The sequence below is a fragment of the Carcharodon carcharias genome, chromosome 12 (genome assembly GCF_017639515.1).
Source record: "Carcharodon carcharias isolate sCarCar2 chromosome 12, sCarCar2.pri, whole genome shotgun sequence".
NCBI classification, from domain to species: domain Eukaryota; kingdom Metazoa; phylum Chordata; class Chondrichthyes; order Lamniformes; family Lamnidae; genus Carcharodon; species Carcharodon carcharias.
In genome coordinates, this window is record NC_054478.1 from 29,856,971 (window position 1) to 29,865,075 (window position 8,105).

Here is an 8,105-nt window from a genome sequence, read left to right on the forward strand (position 1 = left end):
ACAATCTCAGGACATTTCAAAATGCCACGCTGCCAATTTGGTAATTCTTCAAGTGAAGCCACTGCTGTAAACAACTGTGCCACAGCCAAGTCTCACCAAGTGCAATGAGCTATTTTATGGTGTTCATTGAGGAATAGATTTTGGCCAGGATGCTAGGAGGGCTCCCCATTTCTTTCTCAAATAATGCCATCCACATGAGAGAGCAGGTCAATACAGTAACTGCACAGAAGTATCAGCCTACATTATACAGTTAAGTCCCAAAGTGTGGCATAAACCCAAAATCTTTCAACTCAGAGATGACAGCTCCAAAGCCGATATTTTATTTGAATGGACCTAGTTTTGTTGTTGATTTGTTTATTCACCTTTTATTGGGATGTGTGCATTCCTGGCAAGACTAGCATTTGTTACTCCATCCTACCTGCCCTTCAGAAAGTGGAGGTGCGCCATCTTCTTGAACCATTGCAGTGTGCGTGTTGAAGCTGCTCCCACAGTGCTTGTAGGTAGGGAGGCCCTGCATAATGACCCAGCCACAATGAAGGAATGATGAAATATGTCCGAGTCAAGCTGCTGCGTGACTTGGAGGGGAAATTGGAGATGATATGGTTCCTATGCATCTCTTGGTCTTGCCGTTCCAAGTGTTGGAAGTCTTAGATTTGGGACGTGCTACTGAACGGGCCTTGACAAGTGCTGCAGTGGATTCTGCAGACTTTGCACATTACAATACATTACATTGGTGGAGGGGATGGACATTTAGGCTAGTGAGTGAATTGTTGATCAAGCAGACAGCTTTTTCCTTGAAAATTGTTGCAACTGCACACATCAAGGTAGGTGGAGACCATTCTGTAACACTGTTAAATTGTACCTTGCTGGTGGTGGAGTCAGGAGCTAATTGCCTCACCACAGAATAACCAGACTCAGATCTGTTCTAATAGCAAGATATTTCTTTGGTTGGTCCACTTGAGTTTCTGTCAATGTTAGTCTCAGAATGTTGACTGCGATTACACTGTGGTGGTACTGCCATTGAGTATCAAGGGGAAGTGATTAGTCTAGTAATTGTAGCTTTAAGGAATGCAGTTACTGTAGCTTTAAGACTTATTGTGATGTATAGTATCACATAACAGTGTGAACAAATTAGCTCTAAGCGCAGGGAACCTTAGAATGGAACTTCTTCTAGTTATGGAGCTTGATGGAAACATGTAACTGCTGCTGCAGCCTGTAAATAAAGTTCAATATTTCTAATGAGAAACCTGTCTGGAAAATCAAGTCCATAAAAAACTGGTGACAAGGCTAAATTGGGCCCAGCATTGTCCCTCACCGAGCGACAGTGAGTATCTTGTCTAAACAGGAGAAGGAAAATATTTTCACCAGGTATGCTGCAGAGTTCAAACAGAAGAAACAGAAGCATTGCCATTTTAAGTTTTAAAAAACTGGACCCAATCCAAATGGCTGAGAAATCTCCCGGAGCACTCCCGACATTTAAAAAAATGCAGAGGCAAAAAGAAAAAGGAAAAAAAAGCTGAAGCATTGCCCAGAGAAGGAATTAGAAATTGCTGCTGTGTTTTTTTTCAAACAGGAACGAAGTTTTTACAAAGTTAAAAAAAAAGCAGCCACGTTTGCTGGTGAGCCCGCCAAAACACAAAAAGTGGAGGAAACTCAAAAACAGCACAGAAAAGCCAACAACTGCAGACATAACCCAAGTTTAAAAGCGGCAATACATTTGAAGTGGTAAGTACAAGAAAAATGGCTATGGACAGAAATATAAAAGAGACGCCAGAGAGAGGGGGCAACTCTCAATACAGGTCCATTGGCAACAAGAGATCCCTGAGAGGGGGCAACTCTGCGGAAGGCAACAAGAGATCCTAGAGAGAGGGCAACAGGAGGCATCAGAGGGAGGGCAACCAGAAAATAAACAGTTGAAATAACAGTTGGTTGTCCTTCAAGGTCAAATGCAAAAGAAATGTTTTTTATTTATTCATTTAAGGGATGTGGGCTTCGCTGGCTGGGCCAGCATTTATTGCTCATCCCTAGTTGTCCTTGAGAAGGTGGTGGTGAACTGCCTTCTTGAACCATTGCAGTCCATGTGGTGTAGGTACACCCACAGTGCTGTTAGGAAGGGAGTTCCAGGATTTTGACCCAGTGACAGTGAAGGAATGGCGATATATTTCCAAGTCAGGATGGTGAGTGGCTTGGAGAGGAACTTCCAGGTGATGCTGTTCCCATCTATCTGCTGCCCTTGTCCTTCTAGGGTGGTAGTGGTCATGGGTTTGGAAGTTACTGTCTAAGGATCCTTGGTGAATTCCTGCAGTGCATCTTGTAGATGGTACACACTGCTGCTACTGTTCATCTGTGGTGGAGGGAGTGAATGTTTGTAGATGTGGTGCCAATCAAGTAGACTGCGTTGTCCTGTACGGTGTCAAGCTTCATCAGTGTTGCTGAAGCTGCACGCATAAAGGCAAGTGGAGAGTATTCCATCACACTCCTGACTTGTCCCTTGTAGATGATGGGCAGGCTTTGGGGAGTTAGCAGGTGAGTTACTTGTCGCTCGATTCCTAGCCTCTTATCTGCTCTCATAGCCACAGTATTTATATGGCTAGTCCAGTTCAGTTTCTGGTCAATGGTAACCCCCAGGATGTTGAAAATAGGGGATTCAGTGATGGTAATGCCATTGAACATCAAGGGGTGATGACTGGATTCTCTCTTGTTGGAGATGGTCATTGCATGACACGTGTGTGGCACGAATGGTACTTGCGTGTAACCATTCAACAACATAAAGAAATAAAGACTGCCTTAAACAGTAGAATGGAAGCCTTGGTAATTGGAGAGGGCTCACATGAAGCCCTTGGAGTTGGATATAGTTGAATACGGCCAGGAGACAAGAGTTCAGAGAAACTCCAAGACAGTGCCAGCTCAGTGAAGCTAGCTGTCTAGCAAAGAGCTGAAGAATCAGCTGAATGAAGCTAAAGAGGCATTGAAAGGAAAAGTTGTGTAACTTTCCAAGATGCAATTGGTTACTTGGTGTAATACTTTCTGTGACAGTCCTATGTCATTCACCTGTAACCATTGCAGAACCTGTGGTCCCTGTTGAAATTATTCAACCAAGGATAGACATACCAGATGTTTCTGTTGGAGTAGATAATACCAAACTGCCTGTGCCTAAAAAGGTACCTGATGTTGCTGCAATTCCAGAAAATCAGAGTAGATAACACTGAACTGCCTGTGCCTAAAGAGGGACCTGATATTACTACTGTTCCAAATAATGTAGATCCTGTAAAAGATTTAAACGTTGTGGGGCTACAATGTTCCACCCGGATCAGGAAGCCACCTGAGAGACTGAACTTATAATTCCATGACCCATGTATATATATGTAATGTCATGAAGGTAAATGTTCTTGAAAATACAAATAGTATAAAAAATTTAAAGGGGGAGGAGCGTGGTAATTGTAGCTTTAAGGAATGTACTGACTGTAGCTTTAAGACTTATTGTGTTGCATGTTATCATATGGTAGTGTGAACAAATCAGCCCTAGCCATGGGGAACCTTGCAGTGGGAGGTCTTCTTCTGGAGCTTGATGGAAGCATGTAACTGCTGCTGCAGCCTGTAAATAAAGTTCGATGTTTCTAATGAGAAACCTGTCTGGAAAATCAAAACCATAACAATTAAGTTTTCTTTTAGTGAAAAGGATTATTGTCTAATACTTGTGTGGCATGAATGCTACTTGCACATATCAACCCAAGCTACCCGATGGCACTGCCGACAATTCCTCCCATCACTTTGCTGATGATTGGTAATAGGTTGATAGAGGTGCAACTGGCCAGGTTAGATTTGTCCTGGGTTTTTTTCAGGCACTATTGTAAATGCCAATCCCTTAACTGAGAATCTATACACTTCACTCCAACCAGTTTAAATACAGGACTAGTAGTTATTGGTTACCAAGATTAGTGAATTGCTATTTAACGCAACATTCATTTATCCACTGATTTAGTTAACTCATTGAAATTGAATGGGCTGACACATGTATTATAAAAGCCAGACAAAACAATGTGTGAAAGACTCATCTGATAATCTTATTGACAATCAATCTGGCTAGCTACATTGGGACTGAAGGGTAGATCTACCCATTACTTTTTTTTTATACATGAGATGTGTGATTTGCTGGCAAAGATCTTGAGAAGATGGTAGTGAGCCACCTTCTTGAACTGTTGAAGTCCATGTGGTGTATATACTCTCAGGGTGCTATTAGAAAGGGAGTGCCAAGTTCTTAACCCAATTATAGTGAAGGAACAGTGTTATGCTTCCATTTCAGGGTGGTGTGTGCCTTGGAGGGGAACTTGTTGGTCATGGTTTCCCATGGGTCCACTGTCCTTGTTCCTCCAGAGGTCACTGGTTTGGAAGGCGTTGTCAAAGGAGTCTTGGCAAGTTGCTGCAGTGCACCTTGCAATGGCACATACTGCTGCCACTGTGCATCAGTGGTGGAGGGACTGAAAGTTTAAGATGATGAATGGGGTATCAATCAAGCAGGCTGTTTTGTCCTGGATTATGTTGAGTTTCATGAGTGTTGTTGGAGCTGCACTCATCCAGGCAAGTGGACAATATTTCATCACCCTCCTGACTTGTGTGTTGTAGATGGTGGTCAGAATTTGAGGAATCAAAAGGTGAGTTACTTGCTGCAGAGTTCCCAGCATCTGACCTGCTCTTATAGCCACAGTGTTTACATGGCTGGTTAAACGTAACCCCAGGATATTGATGGTGGGAGATTCAACGACGGTAATGCCGTTGAACATCAAGGGGAGATGGCTAGATTCTCTGTGCTGCAGATGATCATTAGCTGGCACATGTGTGGTGCAAACATTACTTGCCATTTATCAGCCCAAGCCTGAACGTTGTCCATTTCTTGCTACATGCATGCACGGACTGCAGTTGCAAATGTTCATGAACACAGTGCAATCATCAGCGAACATGATGAATGGACGATTATTGATGAAGCAGTTGAAGGTAGTTGGGCCTAGGGCACTATCCTGAGGAACTCCTGAAGTGATGTCCTGGGGCTAAGATGACTGGCCTTCAACAATTGCAACTATCATCCTTTGTGCTCTGTATGACTTCAATCAGTGGAGAGTTTTCTCTTTGATTCCATTGACTTCAATAATATAAAAATAAAATACTGTGGATGCTGGAAATCTGAAACAAAAACAGAAAATGCTGAAAAATCTCAGCAGATCTGACAGCATCTGTGGAGGGAGAAAAACAAAGTCCATGTTACGGGTCCTTCTTCAGAAGGGTCATACGGACTCAAAACATTAACTTTGTTTTTCTCTCTCCACAGATGCTGTCAGGCCCATTGACTTAAATTTTGCTAGGGCTCCTGGATGCCACACATGCTGAAATGATGTCCTGATGTCAAGGGCAGTCACTCTCACCTCACCTCTGGAATTCAGCTCTTTTGCCCATGTTTGAACTAAGACTGTAATGAGTGGCCCTGGCAAAACCCAAACAGAGCAACAATGAGCAGGTTATTGCTGAATAACTGCTGCTCGATAGCACTGTCAATGACATCTTCCTTCACTTTGCTGATGATTGAATGTAGACTGATGGTACTGATAATAGTACTCTGAGAAATGAAACAGTGACAGAATTATTCATGTTTCTTCTTCCTTAATATTTAAAATTTTTCAGTGTACATTTTTTTGAGTTAGAGATCAGATATCCATAGAAGGCTCTCAGTTATTTAATTCAACGGGAATATCACTGCAATTGGGAGTACTGCTTTTACATGTTGTAATCTTAAGATTTGGATTTATGTACGACCAGTTTGTATTTATATAGCATCTATAATATAATCAAATGTCTTATGACACTTCACAAAAGCAATAAAGCAAAAATTGACACTGAGCCACATGAGGAGATGACCAAAAGCTTGGTCAGAGAGTTAGGTTTTAACCAGCATTTTAAAGGAGGAGTGAAGGGTAAAGAGACAGGGAGGTTTAGAGAGAGAATTCACAAGCTTAGGGCCTTGCAGCTGAAGGCATGGCCGCCAGTGCTGTGCTAATTAAAATTGGGATACTCAAGAGACCAGGATTAGATAATTGCCGATATCTTGAAGGTTTACTAGGCTAGAGGAGATTACAGAGATAAGGAGCGGTGAGGCCAGTGAGGGATTTGAAAACAAGGATGAGAATTTTAAAACGGACACATTGCCAGACCAGCAATGTAAGTCAGCGAGCACAGGGGTGATGGGTAAACGATTCTGGAAGGAGAAGAGTTGGGTGAAAAGGACTTTGGATATAGGAGCAGAGTTTTAGATGACCTCAAGCTTACGAAGGGTATAAAGTGGGAGGTTTGGCCAAGAACGCGGTGGAATAGTCAAGTCTAGAGGTAATAAAGACATGGATGAGGTTTTGAGCAGCTGAGGCAGGGATGAAGTCAGGCAATAGCATTAAGCCCTAAAATAATTTGCAACCAATTAAGCACTTTTTGTAGTCGCAGTTGTAATGTGAAGTTTAATGAAAGTGGGCAAGAAATGTGCAAGAAATATCAGAGGTTATAAGAGAAGGCAGAACTGAACCTGAACAAGTTAGGAATCCACTTTCATTACTTTCAATATAAATGAGTTAATTTTCAAATGATTTTAAACAACCAAAATTAAGACAGCAGCCACACAAGATTTGTTTTTGGATGTGTATAATCTGAATCGATTAGTTCTAATACAAATGCAGCTGTAATAATTCCCTGTTCAGATTTCTCACATAGCTAGCTGGCCATTTAACAAGGAGAACTAATGAAAAATTCTCTAACCCAGCTGTGGAAATTTGATCATAACGCAAAAATGTAGTAAAGGCCAATTCGTTCCCGAGGAGTCATGTTCCTGAGAAAGCAAAACATCACCAGTTCCAACAGTTTTCCCAATTTAAAGATACACTAGGCTGGATTTTATACACTCCCAGTGCCAGGTTTGAAGGTGGAGGGCTCATGAAATGCAGTATGTGGCCTTCCCACCATCTGGCCCTGACCTATATGAAATTTTCCCAGGGTGGTGGAGGCATCAGGTGGCTTGTCCATCCTTGGGCCTATTGAGACCCTTAAGTGGCTAATTAATGGCTACTTAAGGGCCTCAACCCACCTCTGCCATTATTTTACCCATAGTAAGGGGAGGCCCTGTCCAAACAAGAATTCGGGCACCTTCACCTGCAAGGGCTGGTGTCAAGCAAGAGGTCGGGGGCGAATCCCTTGTGCCCATTGCAGGCATCCCTACCCACCAAGATCATGCTTTCCCCTTTACCGTCATCCACCAGCCTCTCAAACCTGGCACACGACCCCCTCACCCCTTCATCAATGCCTCCCTGCTTGACAAAGAATCCCTCCCACTTACCTTGGTGTCTGGTTCCAGTGACCAGCTCCATTGGGGACTGACTGTAGTCCCAGCAGTGGCCACTGCTCCCACCTGGTGCTGCTGGGACTGCAGAGCTGACAGCCATCTGAGTGGCCAGCAGCTCTGAGGGGGGGACTTTCTTTCCCGGAGGGGAGGAAATCCCATCTCCTGCCTATTCACAGCCAGTTGACCAGTAAATGACAGTGGGGTAGCTGTTCTTCCCTTGGGCAGGCTTCCCAGTGACTTCTTAGCCAGGGGGGCTGTGGAGGCCAGGGACCATGGGGCCCAGTAAAATCCAGCCCACTCTTTTTCTCACAGAGCAGGATGGTAGCATAATGGTTATATGATACTGGGCTAGTATGCCGGAGGCCCAGACTTGGAGACGAGTCCAAATACCACCATTACAGCTGGGAGAATTTAAATTCAATGAATTAATATAACTGGAATAAAATGCTAGCCTCATTAGCGATGATCATGAAACTAGTGGATTGTTCTTAAAAATCCATCTGTCTCACTAATGCCCTTCAGAGGACGAAGTCTGCCATCCTTACCTGGTCTGGCCTACATGTGACTGCAGATCCACAGCAATGCGCTGGACTCTTAACTGCCCTCTGAAATGGCCTAGCAAGCCACTCAGTTGTATCAAGCTGCTACAGATAGCACTCTGGGTGTACTTATACCACGTGACTGCAGCATGGTTCATCATCACTTTTCAAGGGGAATTAGCAATAAAAGCCGG